Source organism: Syngnathoides biaculeatus, chromosome 4, assembly GCF_019802595.1.
Source record: "Syngnathoides biaculeatus isolate LvHL_M chromosome 4, ASM1980259v1, whole genome shotgun sequence".
NCBI lineage: Eukaryota > Metazoa > Chordata > Actinopteri > Syngnathiformes > Syngnathidae > Syngnathoides > Syngnathoides biaculeatus.
Genome location: NC_084643.1, coordinates 4,779,244 through 4,803,939, shown reverse-complemented (window position 1 = coordinate 4,803,939; position 24,696 = coordinate 4,779,244). Strand labels below are relative to the sequence as shown.

The 24,696-nt window shown below is 46.9% G+C and overlaps 1 long non-coding RNA gene across 1 annotated transcript in view; it reads right to left on the bottom strand.

Moving 5' to 3' along the window:
* Positions 1-635: 635 nt before the first annotated feature.
* LOC133499270 (uncharacterized) overlaps positions 636-24,696 on the bottom strand; it is a 31,033-nt gene continuing 6,972 nt past the window's right edge. Inside the window, exons 2-5 of the long non-coding RNA XR_009794609.1 lie at positions 4,593-4,763; positions 3,959-4,396; positions 2,334-2,393; positions 636-1,483 (exon numbers count right to left, since the gene is read on the bottom strand). This is a non-coding gene — a long non-coding RNA (uncharacterized LOC133499270). The remainder of the gene's footprint in view (positions 1,484-2,333; positions 2,394-3,958; positions 4,397-4,592; positions 4,764-24,696) is intronic.

The window sequence follows — 24,696 nt, the reverse complement described above, 5'->3', positions numbered from 1 at the left end:
AGTTTTGTGGTCAGGTGAGACCAAAATTGAAGTTTTTGGTCATAATTCCACTAACCGTGTTTGAAGGAAGACGAATGATGAGTTCCATCACAAGAACACCATCCCTACTGTGAAGCATGGGCATGGTGGCATCATGCTTTGGGGGTGTTTTTCTGCACACGGGATGACCCCAGCCATGTATTGTGAGATTTTGGGTAACAACCTCTTTCCCTCAGTCAGAGCGTTGAAGATGGGTCAGGACTGGGTCTTTCAACATGACAATGACCCAAAGCACACAGCCAGGAAAACCAAGGAGTGGCTCCATAAGATGCATATCAAGGTTCTGGCGCGGCCTGGCCAGTCTCCAGACCTAAACCCAATAGAAAATCTTTGGAGGGAGCTGAAACTCTGTGTTTCTCAGCGACAGCCCAGAAACCCGTCTGATCTAGAGAAGATCTGTGTGGAGGGGTGGGCCAAAATCCCTCCTGCAGTGTGTGGAAACCTGGTGAACAATTCCAGGAAACCTTTGACCTCTGTAATTGCCAACAAAGGCTACTGTACCAAATATTAACATTGGTTTTCTCAGGTGTTCAAATACTTATTTGCAGCCGTTGTCACGTCCCATCGGAACGAGAGTAGGACCCAAATGCAGGACTCGGAAGATGCAAGGTAGTTCAAGGAGACACGTTTATTATATGCAGAGGTCGGGGATCGAGCAGGCAGTCCGGTGCAGCGGCGGTAGTTGGGAGGTCGGGCGAAGAGAGCAGGTGAGCGGGCAAGCAGGAGTCGGTACACGGGAGAACGATCAAGGCAGGCAGAAGTATCAAAGGAGTCGGGCTTACAAGGGTGGTCGGAGAACGGGCGAAGGTCGGTACACAAAGGTTCGATCAGGGATACCGGAGCACACGAACGGGACATGAAGATCATACGAACTGGCGCCGGCCAGTCGTCGTCGGGGTCATATAAATCCACAGCATAATCAGGCTGCGTGAGGCGCAGGTGTGCGCCTCCCAATCAGCGCACCCGCGCGGGCACCCGCACAGCCCGGGCTGGAGCGGCAGGATCATGACAGTTGTATCACGCAAATAAACTTAAAAAAAAAAAATTCTGGATTTTTCTTTTTAGATTCTCTCTCACTGCGGACACGCACCTACGATGAAAATTTCAGACCCCTCCACGATTTCTACTTCATCTTTTGTAGATTTTCATTTTTTTTTTTTTAAATTAGATGAACAGGCTTCAGGATGAAGCTCACACGAGCTGACGTTAACTCGAAGCACGCCCCAGAGATGACCTGTCACCGGCTATTAATACAACACTACGTCTGGCTGCTACATCGCTTCGAGACGAAGAAAATCCATCATCTCACCTGGAAAAAAAAAAAAAAGCGACCTGTCAGGACAGGGATTAAAATCCCTCTGGCTGAAACGCTTCGCCTCCTCGCCAAGCATCTCGTTCTCCTCTCTCCTCGCGGCCTCCGCGGAGCATCCGTCTGCCTGGCTTTCTGTCAAAAAAAAAAAAAAAGATTCAGGGTTGGGGTGCTTTATTGTGGGTGTCAGAGATAGAAGATCTAGTCAGCCATGCGGGCCCCCTCTGCACCCTGGTGTGGATGACTCCAACGAGGAGCCTGTAACAACAGTGAGTGAAGGCGACCCCCCCCCCCCCCCTATGGGAGCAACAAATGTCCCTGACTGTCAGCAGCAGCCCAAATATCCATCTTATAGCGAGGAGCTGCTCTTAAATGTCAAGATCCACACTCGTTGGCAGACTGACAACAGCTGTTACTGGACGATTTGGGAGGTCAAGACATCTCTCTTTATTTTTTATTTTTTTTTTTTCTCAAGCGCCAGGCGAGGGTGTGATTTACTCGCTGTCTGTCCAGGGATGCTTCGGTTTACACAAGAACGGCGAGATTAGAGACCGTTTTATAGGTCCCGCGCTTGTTTCTCGCTTATCTTTCTTTCTTTCTTTCTTTCTCTCCGAAGAAACAGCTGTCCGTGTCTGTAAGAAGTAGACAAATGGAGCAAGTCGATGTACACTTGTCTTGTAGATACCGTAATTCCCGGCCTGCAGGGCGCACGTGGTTACGAGCCTCGCCGAGAACGTTTGTAAAGGAAATAACATTTGGTACATAGATTGGCCGCAACCGTGTAAAAGCCGCAAGTTCCCGCATTGAAACATGACATATTTACAAAGAAAGACGGTACACAGAAAGAGTTTAACACTAGCGCGGCGCTAGAACTAACACAAACGCTAGCGCTAACGTTAACGCTAGTGCTAACGTAAGAGTTAACGCTAGAAAGACCTTGGTAGCACAGCACTAACAGGGCCAGTTAAAAAAAAAAATATCATACCTTAATCAGTGAGACACGGCAGTAACACAGCAGCAACACGTTAGCGCAGCGCCAACAGGGCTGGTTAAAAAAAAAACATACTGGTAAAAAAATAAACATACTGGTGAAAATCACTTGAGACGTGGCAGTAACACAGTAGCAACATGCTAGCACAGCGCTAACGCTAGCACAGTGCTAACATGAGCGCAGCGGTAACAGCTTAAAAAAAACATACCAGTTAAAGTGTTTTTAAAGTTTTAATACCTTAGCTTAGCTTAACATCGCAACAACACGGTAGCAGAAACAGGGCTGGTGTAAAAAACAAACAAACAAACAAAAAAAACATACCGGTTAAAAAAAAAAAAAATAGCCCGGTAGCACGGCGCTAACAGGGCCAGTTAAAAATAAAAAAAATCATACCTAAATTAGTGAGACACGGCAGTTACACAGCAGCAACACGCTAGCGCAAGCGCTAACACTTTTAAAAAAAACAAACCAACACAAGTGTTTTCAAAGTTTTAAAACCTTAGTTTAGCTAGCTTAGCTTAACATAGCAACAACACAGTAGCGGTAAAAAAAAAAAAAAAATAGGCCAGTAGCACAGCACTAACAGGGCCAGTTAAAAAAAATCATACCTAAATCAGAGACACGGCAGTAACATAGCAGCAACACGTTAGCGCAGCGCTAACGCTAGCACAGCGCTAACAGGACCGCTTATAAAAAAAAAAATAATAAAAAAAACATACTGGTAAAAGTCACTTCCTCGACACATATATTCCACTGGTCTCACTCTTACCAGTTCAGTTCTATTACAAAAACTAGACTCACTTACAGCCGAAGAAGAAAAAAATAAACAGCACAATGCTGTCGCTTTCTATAAGGGAAATAAAGACGTGACCTGAAACGGGAGAAGAAGACATCGCGGGTTGCAGTCGGTTCAACGGCAGAAGCAAACTCAGGGTCGCTCGCCTCAAGACGAAAGAGGGAAATTCAATTTACGCTGTCGCAGATGTACACAAATAATAGGATCCTGTTTCTATAGAGTCGCGGTGCGCCGAAGATGTCTCCGGTCCCGAGGCCGAATGCTAAATGGGGGACTCGTCCCTCTGAGATGTGGGGGGGGGGGAGGGGCTGCGTAAGCAACGCGATACGGAGGCCTCAGGTGTTGACCAGGTGATTGCTGACGCCGGCGGCCCCCCAAAAGGCTCGACGAGACCAAGACGCGACGGCGCGGTGGGACGGTAAAGCGGCTTCTGTCGGCGCTCGGGGGGAAGCCGGAATCGCACAAATGATACTTTTGAGGACTCAGCGTGTTTATGGCTTATTTTCATTTGGCCCATCTGCTGCATCGACTTCTCCCCTCGACGCATGTCTGGCATCTTGCGGTTGGCGCGCGTGCCTCGCAGTTGAGAGGGCTCTGGGTCTGAATCTCGGGCCCTGAGTGGAGTGCCTGCTCTCGGGGTATTCTGCCTACATTTCAAAATGCGCATTTTCAAGGGAAAAATGACACGAGACGGATAGATATTAACGAGATCTGCAATTTAGAAGTATGAATCAGTAGCTTTGGAATCATCGTGGAAGTTTGCAAATCAGCAAATGCATTTCTCAAAACAATTTGAACACGTAGCATAACACCGTGGATTTACCTGCAAAAACTAATCTGTAAATATCCATCCATTTTCTTTTGCCGCTTATCCTCACGAGGGTCGCGGGGAGTGCTTGGAGGCTATCTCAGCTGTCAACGGGCATTCGGCGGGGGACACCCTGAACTGGTCGCCAGGGCACATGGAGACAAACAGCTGCACTCACAATCACACCGAGGGGCAATTTAGAGTGTCCAATCAATGTTGCATGTTTTTGAGGTGTGGGGGGAAACCGGAGTGCCCGGAGAAAACCCACGCAGGCACGGGGGAGGACATGCAAACTCCACGCAGGCGGGGCCCGGATCGAACCCGGGTCCCCGGAACTGCGAGGCCGACGCTTAACCAGCTGCTCCACCGTGCCTGCCCCAGTCATTAAATAGTTGTAAATAGTAAATATCGGTGTCATTGAAGACGCCAGTGCCGTCAGAAGGGCATCGAAGGCTGAAACAGAAAAGAAGAGACAGAAGTCCAAAGCACAAAAAAAAAAAAGTAGAAATATGTATTTAGGACAATCTCCTTAGGAAATATTGTACACGCGGGACTGTAGGAATTACAGCACAGACTTTCTACACCCATCTAAATTTTTGATGCGCAAAAGTCTGACAAATGCGACAAAGCGACCGAGGAAAAACTGTACCTTAATTCCAACTTGCACGCAAGGAGACGGTCCAAATCCGGTGGCTTGATGCCTTGCCGATTTCCTCCTCAGGCGAGGTCACCGATGCGCACGGGAACCGGCAAGTTTTCGTCGCTCTCGTGCAACCGAGGCCCCCCTGAGCAACACGCTCCGCCTTCTCTTTCTTATACTCTATCAAAAGAATGAGGTCATAATTAATACATTTTATAAGTGCAAAGCCATCTATTATTCGAATATGCGCATTGGGTTAATTGACGACAAAGTTTTCAAATGCGAGGAAAAAAGTTCAAATTTTTCTGTCTGAAATAGGACGTCGCAGAGACAACAAATGAACAATGCGTTTAGCTAGTTTATTTTCCCATTGTGAGTCCTTTTTTCCCAAAATATATCTAAATGATTGTCTTGAAAATTAATTCATGTTTTTATGATGAAAAAATGCTTAGTTTTTTGCGATGTTATGATGACAGTGCTTCACAGCTTATTTCGGGAAATGGTAACATTTTTTTCGCGAAAAAGCAATGTCAATATTTTCCCAAACTTCATTAGTGGATAAGCAAGAAAACACATTTTTCTGTGAAATTTTTGATGAATTTCATAATCCAGAACTCTGCAAATTGAATTTGATTTTCAAATGCGAGGAAACGTTAACATTTTTCTGTCTGAAATAGGTTGTTGCAGAGACAACAAATGAATGCATTTTGCTAGTTTATTTTCCCATTGCGAGTCCTTATTTCCCAAAATATGTCTAACTGATTGACTTAAAAATTCATCTTTTTATGATTAAAAATGCTTAGTTTTTTGCTATGTTATGATAGTGTTTCACAGCGTATTTCGGGAAAAGTTGAAAAAAAAAATTCGCGAAAAAGCGATGTCAATATTCCCCCAAACAAACAAATTTTCTGTGAAATTTTGGGTGAATTTCATAATACGGAACTCTGCAAAATGAATTTGATTTTCAAATGGGAGGAAACAAGTTCAAATTTTTCTGTCTGAAATAGGACGTCAAAGAGACAACAAATGAACAATGCGTTTAGCTGGTTTATTTTCCCATTGCGAGTCATTATTTCCAAAAATATATCCAACTGATTGACTTGAAAATTTTCTGTTTTTATGATTAAAAAATGCTTAGTTTTTTGCTATGTTATGATGAGAGTGTTTGACAGCTTATTTGGGGAAAAGTTAACATTTTTTTTTTCGCAAAAAAGCAATGTCAATATTTTCCCAAATTTCATCAGTGGATAAGCAAGAAAACACATTTTCTGTGAAATGTTTGATGAATTTCATAATCCAGAACTCTGCAAATTTAATTTGATTTTCAAATACGAGGAAACAAGTTGACATTTTTCTGTCTGAAATAAGTCGTTGCAGAGACAACAAATGAACAATGCGCTTAGCTAGTTTATTTTCCCATTCCCATTTTCCCAAAAATATACCTAACTGATTGACTGAAATTTTTATGTTTTTATGACAAAAAGTGCTTCGTTTTTTGCTATGTTACGATGATAATACTTCACAGCGTATTTTGGGAAAAGTTAACATGTCACAGAAATCGGGCCCTAGTTAATACGCAAGGTTTGTTGCTAGTCGCGGTGTTCTATGTCTTTCCTTTGCACTTAGCCTTTTTTTTTTTTTTTGGCCTACCAAGTTGAATTAAAAATCCTTCATGTTACCAGAACTGAAAAAATGTCAATCTCACATGACAACTTTTAATTTTACATGCCAAACTTTGAGAAAACCCCGCCATAATCCAACCTGTAAACCACGTCCGCCACCACGCGTTTTGGGAGCACCAAGATGGCGACCGGTGGCTTCAATCAGTGGACACGTTGCTTGATGTTTGTTTCAATCAGTGGCTCACATTGGATTATGCTAGTTGTGCTAACGTTGTTGTTGCTTTTAAACGCTTAAACAAAAGTTCTAAACGTTTACCCGAGGATCTTGTGTAAAATAGAACATCAGCGCCGCAAAGTGACTTGTCGTCGAGGAGCTTGTCGGCGGTGAGAGGGACACCTCGGTTGTCCTCCTCGACGTACGCCTCCCTCCCAGTCAGTAAAAAGGCAGCAATACAAAAAACAAAGAGGATTATGGATAATTAATTTTACTGGAAGGTTGTGCTGGGAGGGAGATTGTGTAGAGGTTTTTTTTTTTTCTTCCTCCTTGTGACTTCTCGCCTACGGTCTGAAGAAACGGCGCATGATTAATTCACTTTATGCCGCTTTCTGTCCGTCGCCTCGCTCTCATCATGGCGCCCCCCCCACCCCCACCCCAAAGGGAGTCATTTCGCCAATTCCGAACGTCCGAACAAAGGAGAGGATTTGTGTGTGTCTGCACGTCTCGGGGAAATATTTAATTTGCAGAGCTACAAAAAGAGAGACAGAAGTCGTCACACGTTGAAGCAAGCCGCGTTTTTTAGCAGCCGTCGCATTAAAGCCGAGTCCCTCGGGGGTCGGCTTCGAGTGTTCCGTCAGGTGCCCGGCGGCGGGTTGCCTGAACGAGGGCCCGGGCGGGGTCAACAGGTGAGCAAATAAAGCGGAGAAAAGGGGTAGACGGCGATAATTAGGTCTCGGCATGGGTGGGGGCATACTATTAGCCGCAGCCTCCCTCAGACACTTCTCGCTGTTTCACTTATTATCTCGCTGGCTTCCAGTGGAGTGGGCGTGCGAGCCGCCAGCGCTGTCAAATGAACCAATTCCAGCACAGGGCGATGATTCAGCAGCACGAGGCAGCTCGTTATTTTCCTCACTTACCAAAAAGATTACTTTTTTTGGGCCCGTTTGTGCGGTTTCTTTGGTAACGTGAAGATGACGTGCAAGAATCTCGGTCCAGTTCTACGTGGAAGGGGCGAGAACGGCACGATTTCAGCAGCATTTCGCTTCAATCGTCCGTCGTCGTGTAATCCGCCGTTGGTAAATTTCTGGCGTCCTTTCCAGTATTTCCCCATTTTTGTTTTGTTTTTTTTACACCACGCAGCATCCACGCATGATTTAATTAGACAACTTCCACACCTCGCGCTCCATCCCGATTCCCCCGAGCGGAGTCGGCATTCCAATCACGCCGTCGCGGTTCCGCAGCTCGGATGCCCGGGCACGCGGACGCGGGCCGCCTCTCGCCGGTTTGCGCTTCCGAGGCGTCAAAACGCCAGCGACATCTGATCAAATATTGCGGGCCCGTATGGTAATTATCCGAGGATCCCATCTGGAGGCTGCACTTCAACCTATAAAACCAAAACAAATGGCCTGTGGCGGCTTTCGCTTCCCTCGGGGTTTTGCATTTGCGAGTTCCGCCGTGGCGTGCCGTGACAAATTAGAGGTGCCACAGCTTCAGAGAACTGCACGCAATGTACAGTATTGTGGAAATTATCTGCCGCGCCAAAAGTAATGGAATCGTGTGACGCTCCATTCCTTTGTTTTCCCTCTAGACTGAAAATTTTTACAATGCGAATATGTTGAATATCACACCCCAAAGCAGACAACCACCAAGTACAAACAGAAGACAACAAAGACAAAAGCGTCGACGCAAAAAAAAAAAAAAAATACACGAGCCGACGAGCGGAGCCGCAACCGTTGGTAAATAAAATCAGAATATGAACAACAGAAAAACTAATTATAAGTAGCACAACGAAAAGGACAGAAACTCAACTGCGTAAGCTAAGGAAGACAGAAAAGTAACGAGATAGACACCAAAGAAACAGCATCTGCACTACGCAGGTTTAGAAGAAAGAATGACGAAAGATGACTGGGACTCGAACATGAAACTGAAAAGGATGGAAAAGGATACCGAAGCAAACGGAGAACAAAAACACAGAACACAAGCTAACAATAGCAAGTAGGCTAACAGTCTGGCTCCTGTTAAAATGTCAAACTTGCAGGTGGGCAAAAGCCTTGGAACTGCTCGTACTCGATTTGTATATTCACGTGAACAAGACATTATTTATTCACAAATCTTCAAACCTGCAATCCATCCACTTTATTTGCTGCTTATTCTCACGAGGGTCGTTGGGGAGTCCTGAAGCCTATCCCAGTTCTCAACAGGCAGGAGGTAGGGTACACCCTGAACTGGTTGCTAGCCAATCGCAGGGCATGTGGAGACAAACAAACACTCACACTCACAATCACACCTTGGGGAAATGTATCCAGCTATCCATTTTCTTTGCCGCTTATCCTCACAAGGGTCGCAGGGAGTGCTGGAGGCTGTCCTAGCTGTCAACGGGCAGGAGGCGGGGTACACCCTGAACCGGTGGCCAGTCAATCGCAGGGCACGTCGAGACAAACAGCCGCACTCACAATCACACCTCGGGGCAATTTATCCATCTATCCCTTTTCTTTTCCGCTTATCCTCACGAGGGACGCAGGGAGTGCCGGAGCCTATCCTAGCTCCAATTGTGATGATTTTTCCAGTCTTTCGCAACAGCCTCTTTCAGTTGTTTATTTCGGGGACGACTCCCTTCGGTCTCCTCTTGAGCAGATAACGCGCGTGCCCCGTCGGGTTTCAGTCTGGAGATTGACAAAGCCGGTCTAAAACCTTCGTCTTCTTTCAACTGATGAGCTCCTTTGTTGTTTTGTTGCCGTCCCCCTGCGCGATGGTCTCGACGGCATCTTTTTTTTTCATATTGACAGACAAAATGTTTCTAAAGATTTATGAGCTAATGTCGGCGCTGCCATCGTCAATGAAGATTAGCGAGCCCACGCCATGACGTCGCCTCCGCCGAGGTTCCCGATAATCTTGGATGTTCGGGATTATGATCTGATCCCATCGTTCTTGACGCTTTAGCCTTTTCATCTCTGTTTCGTCACTGCGTAAAACGGTTGTCCTGTTGCCATCGTCGTACTTCATTGCGAATTCCAGCCTGACCTTCCTGTTCTTCTTTGGAACGAGTGCCTTGCGTTTTGTGGCTCACGCGTCTTGCACTTTTGCTCACCAGGTCTTCTGCTTTTTAGGATTGCGCTACCTTTACGCTCGGGAGACGGGGTCACAGGGTATATTCATCCACCTTTTTGACGTCTGTTACCTGCTCCACCACAGGTTTCTTTTTGTTCAGTTCTGATGACAGTTGCTGAGTCTGCATTTTCTCGAAGCTTCAAAGTTGTTTATTGTCATGAGCAAGGCTGGACCACGGCCAAGAGGGGCGCGCCCTGGGCACCGCTCTGAGCGGTTTCATCTCTTACACCTGTTGCTGTATTTAAATTGGAGTTCTTTCACCGACTTTTGCTAGTTTGTTGAGTATGCTTTCCTGCATCCAGGGTTACTCCGCCACTGAGCCATTAAAGTCAAGTCACGCTTTTGGTTATGCTCTTTAGTTGATTCATAGTTATGGGACATTGTTTCTTGTGTTGTGGATCCTGACTTCTCGGACTGTGTTGTCGTGCACAACTTTCGTTTATAAAAATATCCACTGAACATCATTTCCTCGTCATGGAGTCCTGCATTTTGGTCCGCCTGTGCACCGTTGGTTCGTGACAGTTTATCACCCATAGACCGCACGCTGGTTTCCATTTTCGTCACGCCTCTACCAAAAAAGAATGAAGTCTTTACAGGCAAAACAAACGTAAAAGTAAGTGTAGATGTTTGTCCGTCTGTCCATCCATTTTCTTCGGATCAGATCGCGAGGGCAGCAGCTCGAGCGGGGAAGCCCAGACACATCGCTAAGCCCTTTCAGGGGCTCGCAAAGTCGTTTCCAGGCCAGTCGGGCGAACTTATTCTCGGTCGTCCCCCGGGTCTCGTCCCCGTGGGATGCGCCCGGAACGTCTCACCAGGGGGGGTGTCCAGGGGGCATCGAGCCACCTCGCCTGGCAACTCTTGATGAGCGTAGAAGTCACTTTCAGTATAAAATCAATGAAACAGGAGACATCTGGGCAAAAAAAACATCAGACAGTCACACGTTCGCTCATGAGACGAATATGATGCGCAACTTATGTATCAGATCCAGACGTTACCGGTTAGAGACTCTCGAGCGAGAAACTGGAGATTATTTAACTTGGACTGACGGCGGTCAGCAGGACACGACGCCAACGGCAGGAGGAGGTCGTGTGATGCGCAGAGCGAGAAGAAAAAACATTTACAGCTTTAAAAAGCAGTCTTTCAGTTTCACTCAGCTGCCCTCGCTGACCTCTTTTCAGGGAGTTGAAAGCAGGGCGGAGGCCGCATGGGGCCCCCTCTGTACCGCTCGACTCCCCCCGATGATTAAAAAGGAGAAGAAGAAAATAACAAACGCTCAGCAGTGTCGCCATACATATTCAGACTTCTACTGAAACGAGTCTTGCATTTTAGTTTTGAAAAGATTGACTTGGGATTTTAAAAACACAAACACGGCAATTACTCGAAAAACGTACAATAAAAGGATAAAATGTGAAGTCGAAACAGTTGTCACGGTACGACGAGACAATTCAGAACCGAAGAATCCAGTTCCAAAACCCGTCGGAGTCATGAGCACCGAACCCGCGTTTGGCGGAGTTGCTCCGCCGTCTCGTGCTCGGATGAATCACCGAATGAGAAAAAGTTCCAAACGAAGTCGTGTCGGTCAGTCCGGTCCGGCGCGTTAAAGCTGCCGGCGCTAATTAGATCGCGCCGCTTTGATTGACTGTTGCCCGATTTGACGCAAATATAACGAGTCAGATAAAGCAGACAGTCGCTCAGTTGCGTTTCTTCACAATTCTAGAACAATCATTTGCGGATAGCGCGACTCCCTCACAGTTGGAATCTTGGCTTTGAGGTCTTTATGTGGTTTTGTTCTGGCCCTGGTCGCGTGGGTTCATCCCAGGTCCAGCAGTTTCCTCCCACAATGGCCGAAAAGTGCACGCTATCTTAACCCAAGACTCCGAACCGGCTACCCAGGATGTCCCCTGCCTTTGAATGTCAACTTGTCCGGCGTGTACTCCCCCCTCCCGTCACCCGCAAACCGGAGCGGTGTAGAAAATTGATCGATGGAGGGCTCGTTTTCTCCATTTAGGAGAATAAATGGAAGATGGTTTGCTTATCTTTCCTTTTCTTTTTTGTGGAGGATGACCTCTGAGACACGATTGAAGCCTGAATAAGAGTAAAAGAGGACAGCGCCCTGTTTTCTCTATCTGTGCACCCATCCTCACATCAGAAAAATTCTCAGTATTTAAAGAGGAAATCCAGTACTTTGTATGAACAGTGTATCCAATAGTTTATGTAATGTGTACCCTATTTTGACAATGTGATGTTTTCATGGTGTTTTGAGAAGATTTTTAATCGACAATTCCGAATTTTCAGGAGCGCTGCCCTTTTCGGGAGTCACGTGATCTACGTGGGCGGATGTGACGTGTTACGTGCCGTTCCAAACGCTCGATTACACGGGACACCGTTGTGCCCGTCGCTGATTTTGTCGGATTTATCCTCACCTGATGAAGAAATAGCAGTATCGGTTGATCGGGAAGACGGAGGAATACTTCCATACAGATTTGAACCTGTGGCTGGAATTCATGTTGAATATTCGGATGGTTCTTCTTTAGCTGATCTTCGGTGGTGGCGGAGGCCTTTAGCCTAGCTTCGACGTCCTGGGCAAACGGCCTCCACCCGCTTCGTTGGCCCCACACTCCAAAGCTAGGCTAAAGACCTCCGCCAGAACCAAAGGAAGGCCACAAGCTCCGGCAGTGGCCGCGAGCGACTTTCCAGGCGGCGGTGGTCGTTAGCCCCAAACGCCGAAGCTAGGCTAAAGCCCATCCGCCACCACCGAAGCTCAGATAAAGGCCTCCGTCACCTGAAAGCTCAGCTCCCGGCCCGACGCTGAGCTCGCTCGTCAGACTCCGCGTCATTCCCGTCTGAAGAACCATCCGGGGCTGCCGGCCCGGAGTTCCCGGAGGCCTTTGTTTACGCACTTGTCACGCGTAGAAGAACCATCCGAATATTCAACAATATTTACAGCCACAGGTTCAAATCTGGATGAACGTATTCCTCCGTCTTCCCGATCAATCGATACTGCTATTTCTTCATCAGATGAGGATAAATCCGAGAAATCAGCGCTGGCCATAATGGTGTCCCATGTGATCCAGCCCATGATGTACACGTCACATCCGCGAAAATGGCACCGCCCCTAAAAATTTGTCATTGTCAATAAAAATCTTCTCAAAACACGATTAAATGAGAGAGGATTTAACATCGCATTGTCAAAATAGAGAAAATATTACATGACCTATCGATACACTGTTCATGCAAAGCACTGGATTTCCCCTTTAATAATATAATTTGGAAACGGCACCAGTGCATTGAGTTTCCCCTTTGGAGAATCAAAAAAGGATCATTGCATCTTATCTGTTATGTTTCATTTAATCCATGTTCCAATAATAAAATGAATACAAGATTTTGTATCAATCTCAAGAGCTGCAACCGCTGATTTTAAACACACAGGACGAGTGTTTCTCAAGCCGAGCCGGCGCATTAAAAAAAAAAAAAAAAAAATCAAGCAAATCGTCTCCCAATCAATTCCGTTACAGTCACGGAAGCAATAGTTTGAGGCCAATAATTATGGGCTGGCTAATATTTCCACGGCAAATTAGCAGGATTTCGCTCACGTCACACTCAGAGGAAATCAATATTTGCGCAGTCAGAGGGGATCCAGCATTGACTTTTCTACTTGCTTGTTGATGAAAGCCTCTAATTAGACAGCCAGACGTGAGCTTGCAAATACATTTTGACATTTGTCTGGTCTTTCACAAGGAGAATAATTGTTCGCCCGGCTGTCAATCACCGACAACACTTTTCAAAACAAAACCCCGCGGTCCAGTTAGCGAGATTGAGGTCACGGGTCGCGTTCCGACGGCTGCTCCCGTCCCTTCCCCGAGACTGCGGTTTTAAAACCTCGATCCATTTTAATCAGCATCGTAGAGGTGGCTTTAAGATAAGCAGATTATTGCCGCGGAGTGGCGCGTCCCTCCCAAACCCGGCAATCTAAAAAATGGCTTTTCCGAGCGCACGGCATCGCGCCGACGCGAGCGACGGCGCTCGGGTTGCTCGAAATCCGACCGAAAATGGCAAAACCGGAAGCCAACTCGGCGGAGGACCTCGGAGTCCTCTTGATTGCGGCCGTAATCATACATCTTACCGGCCGCCAGTTGATGGCAGCTTTAAAAGCTGCAAAAACACACTCGCTGATTGGCCCGTAGATGTTTTTTTCCCCCTCTGGGGAAGTTTCCGAAATGAGGACACGTTTTGAAATCAGTTATGCAGTTATTCTGCGCTCCGACTGGAAGCTCGAGGAGACGACGTTTGAAGTGTAAAGTCAGCGCGTGGAAGAGTTGTGCTATTTGCGAGCGGTGAACACCCGATGGAGCTGAGTAACCGGATTAGTAATATTACCACTGTAAACCGCGACCGAGGAGTTGCCACGGAACCGGCGTTCGGATGTCGTCATCGTGAGAGTAACCCCCCGAAAAAAAAAAAAAAATCCTTTCATTTCCTGAAAATGTCGAAAGCCGCCGCTCTATATTTGACTCTTGAAAGGAAACCGGAGAGCTGCTCTTCGAGGACAAAGCATCAAGTTTTACTGCAACATCGCTCTCAAGTGCCAGTATAATCGACACGGACGGTTTAACTGCGTCACAGCCTGTAAATGAGCACAACGTGTGAAGGATCGCCGGGTCAAAACGAGCGGCGGTCGCGCGGCGGGACGAGCCGTTTTCAAGGTGGCCGACCGCCGAGAGAAAACCTCGATTTGCGTCCCCGTCAAATGTTCCGTTTTAGGAGTCAGCGAACGAGAGAATCATTGTTCGGCGGGAGCGAACTTTTATTGGCTTAATGCCTCTGAAGGGAAAAAGTAGACAGCGTTTAAAACTTCAGTTTCGATCTAATGCGCTCGTTACGGTCGGCAAAACGTTTCCCAGTTTAACTGGATTTGCTAAATTCTGTAATGATGTTGTTGGATCGTTTTTTTGTTTGTTTGTTTGTTTGTTTTCTTGTTTGTGATGCTAGCTCGGAAAGCCGAGAAACATTCGTCTTGGGAGAACAATTTGAGCGCAAAGGCAACTTAATCAAAGAAAATCTTCAGATAAATCACCAAAGTCTCCTTGATAAAAAATATTTCCAGCAGAAAACTAATTGCGGATTCGGCTTGTTGCATTTTGATTCCGATGAAATTAATCTAGCTCCGCGGATTGTTTTCCGCGCCGCGGGAAAATGAATTAAACTTCAAACAACTTTGCGCGTGATCCAGTCGAAGCTCGCTTCGCTCAGCAGGGTGGGGGATAACATTGGAGGAACATTTTGATTTGTAAAGGTTCCTCACACGGCCAATAGTTAAGAATTCAAACCGCAGCGCCCGCGCGAATCTGCCGTCTCGAGGGCACTTAAGCAGTACTCGGAATTTGTCTGTCGAGGAAAACGCGGTTGTTTCTGAAGCCCGCAGCCGAGACGCGCCGGACTTAAGACTCCTCATGAATGTCAAGGAAGGATTGATCGAGGATCAATGTGAAACCCTCCCGTCGCATCGCCGGGGAAAGCGAGGCCGACGGAACGAACGCGCGGAAACCGGCGGGCGGGTCGCCCGCTTCGGATTTGAGCGTTTTCGAGAAAAAGCAGGGGAAGTAAAAGCGGCGTTCTCGACTGCGGCGAGGAGCGTCTCCTCAAACATAACAAAGGAGTCGACGTTTCCTCTCAGGGACTGCGGAGCCGTTCCCAGAGAAAGGCCTGGTTATGTTGGTTATTTATAACCTCAATCTTCATTAGCAAATCTAATCTGCGGGGCACCGGCAGGTCTCCGCAGTGAAAGTGATTTAGTTGAAATTTATCTAAGTGGGTCAAGCAGGCACGGCGAATACGAGTAAATATTTCCCAATTTGCCACAGAGCTGCACATAGCTCGGGATTTACATGCGTGAAGGTGTTCGGAGACTATCGTACCTACCAAGGTCCACCGCACGGGGGCAGCGTACGGAATTTGGTCTTTTGGCGACGTGAGGGAAGCCTTGGGCTCCCAAAGAAAAACACGAGATTTTTATTTGAATTAAGTAGGAAAGATTGTCAAAATTCGTTGATTTTGGCGTTGCTTCCAGGCTAGCGCCGGTGTGACGGTCTGAGCGCACACGGGGCTGAAAAGTCTCGTTGTGATTTTGTAAACTCACGGCCAGTCTGAAACATCCCCATCCGTGCTTCAACGTGTGCCATTCGACAACTCGTCGCCGAGTGTTCACGTTCGCTATGGGCATCTCAGAAAGATGACGTACATATACGTGTATATCTTTTTAAATCAACTTTAGTTTTAAGGTTAGGCGAGAGAGAAGTACACGGTCCTTACCTCCCGCGCAAACCACAAATCAGGTCACACAACCGACTTTAATTTGGTTACTTTTGTGTATTTTGTATTTCTTTAAATAAAGATGAATTTATGACTCAATTGTCTTGTGTTTTTTACTTCACTTCCCTATACACATACATTTCGAATATCCAATTATGCGTGCCACCTCCGCAACGTTTCGGCACAAATGTGCCTTCATCAGGCGCAGCTTACGCTCGAATAAGTCGGGTCAAAATGTCACCAAGGACGTCAAAGTCTGTTCCCCTCGATGTACAAGTCAAATTGAAATGTTCTGTAATTAATTATAGATATCAACTATGGTTTTGGAATTTACAGTACTCAATTGGCCGAATTTTACGTTCCTACCTCCTTCCAAATTTAAACAAGTTACCACCATCCTCCATAATTAACAAATGAAATTTCGATTGGTTATGGTTAGGGAAGGGTTTGGGGAAGGGGATAGATTGAGGATGGGCAAAAGGTGAGTGGTGATGGGATAAGGATATTAAGGCTACCGCGGGGAAATTGTTATGTTAGGGGAAAAGGTTCGGGAAAGTGAAGGGTTAGGGTTAGTAAAATGAATAAAAACATAAATAAAATGGGTATGGTTGTGGTTAGGGAGGGGTTTGGGTGAGTGATAGGAAAGTGGAACAGGTAAGTATGGGTAAAGGTTAAGGGTTAGGGTTTAGGGTTAAGGTTATGGTTAGGGATTAGGTTAGTGTTTAGGGTTGGGGTTTGGGTTTAGGGTTAGGGTTTAGTTTAGGTGAAGGGAAACGAGCCCTCCCACTCCCGGAGGTGCACGTTCCAATCCCCCTGCGCCACCCACCTCACTCATCTCTCCTTTGTTTTTGGCGGTACGTTTGGGCACGCCGGCCATAACGGACCACCGTGCACGCGCCACTCATTTTAGAAAAAGTCCAGTCGGTGATTCGGGAAAACGGAATTTTTTTGTTGTTGCAGTTGGTTGCTTTCAAACACAAATAAATAAAAGTGCAAACTAAATCGAAACATCAAAGAGGTGACGTCAGTGGGTGTGCCCTCGGCAACGTTTCGACCAGTGTTCGGTCTTCCTCGGGCCGAAGCGCACTCGAAAAACAAAAATTCAAATCAAAAAATTATTCAAAAAAAAAAAGGCAATTAGCACTCACATGTCCTTAAATTTTTCTCAAAGTTCCTCGGCGGGGGTGTAGGAGTGAATACCAAGTGGCGGGTTCAGCTTTCAAGACGGCGGCCCGTCAGTGGCCGGATTTACCGGTCGTCCTCCAGCCCGTTCACAAAAAAAGAGCAGCGCAAACTCCGTCAGAAATTTCCACGATATGACACGGTAGCAGATATTTCGTGATCCTGACGTCCCCGCGGGGCAGATTTACACGACTTCGTGATTGCACATTGATCCGCGGGCGAGGCCGCCGCAGATCCTCGCCGCGACCGAACCGCCCACCGTGACGCTGCGACCGCGCCGAGGACTTTGAGTGCATTTTGCTGCCTGTGAAAAAAAAAAAAAAAAAAAAAGCCCAGCGTTTGTTTACCCCACAGCACACTGACACACAGCCCCAATTCTTTTTGCTTTATTTAATAACATCTCATTTATCGCTCCACCCACCCCCCCCGGCCCCCGCCCTCTCCATTTAGACAACCTGCTCGTGTTGTCCCAGCGACATGTCAATTAAAAGCCCCGCTGAACCTCATCCATCACTAAATTCTCGACTGACTTTCTCCTAACTTAATAGAGATGTGGCAAAAAAAAAAAAAAAAAATCAGTTTCATTTTGAAGGATTCCCGCAGGAAATAATGCAAATTAAAATCATCCGTGCCAGAGAACCTGACGGCGTCATAAATTCCACGCAACAAGATTAATATTTTAACATAAATGTCACAATTTCAAAATATACTGTCTGTCCTGTATACTGGATAACATTAAAATAAATTAACACAATAATATATACAACCAGTGGTGGGAAGTCATAAAATGCAAAGACTTTGCTGCTGTGCTGAAGTTTATTATTTTTATTTTTTTAGGTGGTATTTCTTTTTCTGATGACTTTTGAATTTATTTCCTCCATATTAGCGTGGGATCGATTCCCGCTCAGTGATGCTGTCGATATCTGCCCTGCGACTGACTGGCGACCGCTTCAGGGTGTAGTCTGTCTTTTGCCCGAAGCTAGCCGGGAGAGGCTCCAGCTTTCCCGCAACCCTTGTGAGGATAAGCGGCTTGGATAGTGACATGACTTTGTCAAAGTAGGCTTGTCGCGTTACAAGTGACAAGACAAAAAAAAAAAGCCCTAAATAGAAATTTCACCCGCAGTTGAGCTCTTGGAGATTTTTAAGGAGGAAAACATCGATCCATCCATTTTCTGAGCTGCTTATCCTCACAAGGGTCGCGGGGAGTGCTGGAGCCTGCAACAATTGCACGTACGGGAAATTTAGGTATGTTTCTGGGATGCGGGCAGAAACCGGAGTGCCCGGAGAAAACCCACGCAAGCACAGGGATAACACGCAAACTCCACACAAGGGGGGGCCGGGATTTGAACCCCGGTCCTCAGAACTGTGAGGCTAACCCAGCAGGCACAAAACGTGGATTCAAAATTGAATTAACGTTGTTTTAGGTTGCGACGCCGAACAACGTAAAATCAACGTAAATTCCACGGTTGAATTTTTACGTTGTGAAACAACGTTGTTTCAACGTTGATTCCTCGTGGATGGATGGATGGATGGATGGATGGAGTGAGAAAAGAAGGGGAGGGTTCGTCAGTGCAGCAGAAGTAAGAAATGGAACTTAGCCTCCCCAAAAATTCTTATTTGAGTGAATTGTCACTGTTAACCTACCTAACAAAGGTGTCAAACTCAAGGCCCGGGGGCCGGATCTGGCCCGCTGTATGATTTTATGTGGCCCGCGAAGGCAAATCATGTGTATCAACTTTCGTGATCCATCCATCCATTTTCTTTGACGCTTATCTTCACGAGATTCGGGGGAGTGCTGGTACACCCTCAACTGGTTGCCAGCCAATCACAGGCCACATAGAGACAAACAACCGGACTCACAATCACACCCAGGGGCAATTTCGAGTGTCCAATTTATGTTGGATGTTTTTTTTTTTTTTGGGGGGGGGGGTTTGAATCCCGGTCCTCAGAATTGTGAGACTAACGCTCTAACCAGGTATTAACCACACTCTCAACATCAACGCAAAAAAGCGAAACCAAAAAAAAAACAAAAAAAAAAAAACCCCCATCCACTGCCATTGCAGATAATTGGAAACCACGTACCGTGTTTCGTCATAAAACATAAATCTGGACTTTTGGACTTTCACGAGTAGAGGAATAGAATCCGCGACATTACTATCATTCTAAAAAGAAAACAAGCCTACGCAACGACTTCGGTTCATCCGGTCTACTTATTTATTCCTCCTTGGGAGCGAAGGCGCAACCGCAGCGTCGTAGTTGGAGGATTCATAATTGTAGAAATTGCAACTATATGCGTTGCCGCCGTTAACGCACGCGCGCGTCCGCAAAAAGCACACGCCTGTCTTCCGGCCGCCGAAGAAACAGAACGAGCGCGAAGCGTGCGCGGTGTGAAAATACTTTCTATGCAAAAGAAAGTCTTCATAAAATGTTTATTACATTTGGACGGAGGATAAATTATGAATATGCGAGCGAGCGCACACGCCGAAACACGCGCGCACCGATAAAAGCGGACTTTTTACGGAGATTATGAATTTCGGCAATGAGACAAATAGTATCTATTAGAATAGCTGCTTCGCTCTCATTTATCTATATTAAATCTCGCATTTTCAGCCCGGTAATTTGAATTATTAACCAGACGGGAGCTCGGGGTTTGTGTTCATAACTATTAAAATGTATGTGCAAATGTTGTGTCGCCATCCATCACGTGATCTAAAAATCTTTCCATCTCTTTTATTCATCGCGGGGGAGGAGATGGCGACGAGAAGAGGGGGGGGGGGGGGTTTGGACACATTGCAGCACTCCTTGCTCATCGGAACCTTTTTGGAAATGGCCGAACTTTGTCGTGTGCGCTTCTTCTTCATCTTCAAGCAGACGTGGGCAAAAGCCGCAAACGCCGTGGATGGCTGAATCCGTCTGAACAATTAGGACTCGCTGCGATTCGGGGAGAAGGAAAATAACCACAAAACCCGCCAGAGGAAAGGGAGGGCGGGGGTGCGAGTGGGGTGGCCGGTGGGGTGGGGGCCTCCTAAAGAGCGTCATGTGGCAAGCGCAACGACGGGAAGTGTTGCTGTCAATTTCTTTGGAAGAAAAAGCCCCTGCAAAAGAACGCGTCGGCGCGTTCAATTGCCGTAGGAATTGTCAGCATCAATTCCGCGAGACCCTTCGTCGGTCTCCTAGGAGACGGGGTTTAGATTTTTTTTTTTTTTTTTTTTTTTTTTTTGCGGGAGTCACAAATGAGTTGGCCGCAACGTGACACTTTGTGACAGCTCTTAGCGCCGAATCGGCTCATTACGATCAAATTGAAGGTCACGCCGCGCGGCCCTCGAGGGGTTGCCGGGGAAGATTTGTTCACTGCTGAAATGCGGAAGGAAGGAAGGATGGATGGATGGATGGATGGATGGAAGGATGGAGCGAGAAAAGAAGGGGAGGGTTCGTCAGTGCAGCATAAGCGAGAAATGGAACTTTGCCTCCCCAAAAATTCTTATTCCAGTGAATTGTCACTGTTGCTAACCTACCTAACAACATTAGCGATACCTTCCATCCAGTTCCTTGCCCACTTATCCTCACAAGGGTCGCGGGGAGTGCTGGAGCCTATCACAGCTGTCAGCGGGCAGGAGGCGGGGGTACACCCTGAACTGGTCGCCAGCAAATCGCAGGGCGCATCGAGACAAACAGCGGCACTCACAATCACACCTAGGGGCAATTTAGTGTCCAATTAATGTTGCATGTTTTTTTGGGGATGTGGGAGGAAACCGGAATGCCCGGAAGAAACACATGCAGGCACCCAGATCACATGCAAAGGTGTCAAACTCAAGGCCTGGGGCCCGGATCTGGCCCGCTGCATGATTTTACGTGGCCTACGAAGCCAAATCATGTGTATCAACTTTCATGATCCATCCATCCATCCATCCATCCATCCATCCATCCATCCATTTTCTTAGCCGCTTATCCTCACGAGGCTCGCGGGGAGTGCCGCAGCCTATCCCAGCTGTCAAAGTGCAGGAGGCGGGGCAGACCCTGAACTGGTCGCCAGCCAATCGCAAGGCACACGAAGACAAACAGCTGCACTCACAATCACACCTAGGGGCAATTTAGAGTGTCCAATTAATGTTGCATGTTTTTTGGGGGGATGTGGGAGGAAACCGGAGTGCCCGGAGGAAAGCCACGCAGGCACGGGGAGAAAATGCAAAGGTGTCAAACTCAAGGCACGGGGGCCGGATCTGGCCCGCTGCATGATTTTACGTGGCCCGCGAAGGCAAATCATGTGTATCAACTTTCGTGATCCATCCATCCATCCATTTCCTCTGCCGCTTATCCTCACGAGGGTCGTGGGGAGTGCCGGAGCCTATCCCAGGTGTCAGCGGGCAGGAGGGGGGGTACACCCTGAACTGGTTGCCAGCTAATTCGAGGGCAGATCGAGACAAACAGCGGCACTCACAATCACACCTAGGGGCAATTTAGGGTGTCCAATTAATGTTGCACGTTTTTGGGATGTGGGAGGAAACCGGAGTGCCCGGAGAAAACCCACGCAGGCACGGGGAGAACATACGAACTCCACAAAGGCGGGTGCGGGATTGAACTCGGGACCTCAGAACTGTGAGGCTAACGCTTTACTAGCTTGTCCACCGTGCCACCCATTAGCAATACCCGGACAAGCTAATTAAACAAGAAATCATAAATAACTGAAGAAAAAAAACACTCGGCTGAATAATTTGGTATTACCTGCATATCTGAAAAAAAAAACCTGCCATAAAACGGGATCTGATCCACTAAGTCATGCACATATACACACAAAAAAAACACCTGTATTCTTGAAGTAATACTACACACAGACACACAATGTTTCCATCTTTTTTCACCGAAGACAACATGTAAAGGTTACGGCGCGGGAGGTATGCGAACCTTTGGATTTAATAACCGGTTGAGCCGCTCTAGGCAGCAATAACTTCAAATAAATATTTCCTGTCGTTGCAGATCAAGCCGGCACAATAGTCAGCAGGAGTTGCGGACCGCCGTTCCTTGACAAAAACACTTGAGCAATATTCTCGGGCCGTCTGGGGGTCAATCGATTTCTGAAGGCCAGACCGGGCCACAGCGGGACTCTGACAGGCCCACTCGAAGATGGAGGACGTTGTTCCGTTTACTTGCTTTTTCTGATGTCCTTTTGGAGCTCCCATATTCCGTTCATCTTTATCTTTCTCTAAATGTCCTGCGTCCAGGCCATCAGGTAGAAAAGCAGCCCCGACCCACGATTTTGGCTTGTTGATGTTTTTGTAAACAATCTGTGAAACGATGGACCTGAAGGATTTTAGAAATACTTTTTTGACTCCTTCCAGCTTTAGTTATCAAATTTTAAACGAGGCTCATTTTGGTTTTACTTGAAGTATCTTTTGAGGTGGTACTTAGTGGAAAACGTCTGCTCACAAATGATATAAATTGTGTGTTAGGAGTGTAAACAATAGTTTCAGATGAAAAAAAAAATGTAAAAACACAACCCAAAAATTAAAAAAAAAAAGAGTATAAATATACATACAGGGATTCCTCGGTCTACGACTGAGATCTGCTCCTAGCTAGCGAAATCCGCTTACAGAGCGCTGCCAAGGTGCCGCTAAGCAAGGCAGCAACTGTCTCCTTTGGATTCTTAATGGTGAATGTCTTATACTTCCACATTTGTGAACCTTAAATGTCAAATGGACTACAGGGAGTCCCCGGTCTACGACTGAGATCCGTTCCTAGAGTAGCGACTAAACTCGAATTTGGACTGTCGGATTCCACCATTAAAGTCAGAATTTACGTCAAAATACTTTGTATAACAAACAAATGCATTGAAATAAACAAGATGGCGTACGTAGCATGACTGCTGAGAGGTGGAGAAGAAGAAGAAGAAGAAAAAGAAGGGGAGGCTGTGCTTAGCTAGTGCGAAGGAACCTGGTCCTCAGTCCTCTCCATCCCCACAAGTATCAAAGAAACCTCGTTTTGCGATCATTGTATCCGACATCGGAACGGAACCCTTGACATGCGCTAAAATACGGACTCTGTCTTTAATAATTGTCACCATGGTGGACCGACTGAAGTCTTGGTGGTCTTGGTGTCTCTCCTTCCTCCGATCTTTTTATGCTCTTGAGTTTCGTTTCCGTGGTAACGGATTTTATTTTGGCTACAGGCGCATTGATAAAACACACAGCTAGCCTTCTTCTTTGGGGCGATAATGTTGAAAAATGAGGGCGAAAAATGCGAAGATACAAACACGGACGAGGATTAGCCAGACAAAATGGCGGACGGGGGCGGGGGGGGGGGTCAAGTGTTGTAAAGTCGAAACGTCCTAAGCCGAGACCGTCTTAACCCCGAAGACTCCCTGTTTTATGAAAAGATACCCAAAAATAGAGAAAGGCAGATGAGTAAAAAGCCAGAAGAAAATGTGGCAATTGTAGCTTAAAATAACAACCTGTGACTCACTTGGGTGGGAGTCATGATAAAGACAAAAGTTTTGTAGTTATTGTCATAGCAACACCACACAGTAGCTTGAGTGTTGGAAAATCGTAGTGTCTCAGCCTTGCAGTATATATTAGTGTAAAAAGAAGTAAAAACTCTCAGGTTATATTTAATATCTTCTGCCAATCCACATCATGTCTACTTTTCACTAGCTTGTCCCTCAGTGGGTTCAACGTAACGTTCAGGAACTTGCGTTTGTACAAAAGTGCTCGCTATGAATCGCCACAAATGTTTTGGCTGATTTCCATCCATCCATCCATCCATTTTCTTTTTCCCGCTTATCCTCACGAGGGTCGCGGGGAGTGCCGAGCCTATCCCAGCTGTCAACGGGCAGGAGGCAGGGTACAGCCTGAACTGGTCGCCGGTCAATCGAAGGGCACATAGAGATAAACGAACGTACTCACAATCAAACCTAGGGGCAATTTATCCATCCATCCATCCATCCATCCATTTCCTTAGCGGCTTATCCTCACGAGGGTCACGGGGAGTGCCGAGCCTATCCCAGCTGTCAACGGGCAGGAGGCAGGGTACACCCTGAACTGGTCGCCAGCCAATCGCAGAGCACATCGAGAAAACCAGCCGCACTCGCAATCACACCTAGGGACAATTTCATCCGTCCATCCATCCATCCATTTTCTTCACAGCTTATCCTCACGAGAGTCACGGGGAGTGCTGGAGCCTATCCAGGCTATAGACGTGCAGGAGGTGGGGTGCACCGTGAACTGGTCGCCGCCCAATCGCAGACAAACAGCCGCACTCAAAAACACACCTAGGGGCAATTTAGAGTGTCCAATTAATGTTGCACGTTTTTGGGACGTGGGAGGAAACCGGAGTGCCCGGAGAAAACCCACGCAGGCGCAGGAAAAACATGGAAAACTCCACACGAGCGACGGCCGGGATCGAACCTGGGTCCTCAGAACTGTGATGCCAACACTTTACCATCTGACTCACCGTGCCGCCTAATTTAAACACATCCTACAATAATATTATATTGTAAATGATGGTTTTTGATGAAGACTCGGGCCTCCGACGCCGCTACAATTTAATGTTGATCATCACGGTGGTACTCAAGAGGTGAAATAAACACTTGGCCGAGGGCTTGAGAAGAGTTGCAGGCGTCGTGCGTGGGGCCTTTTCCCTTCCGCTCGTTTGTGCGGTTTTAGGCTCCGCCTCAAACGCCATC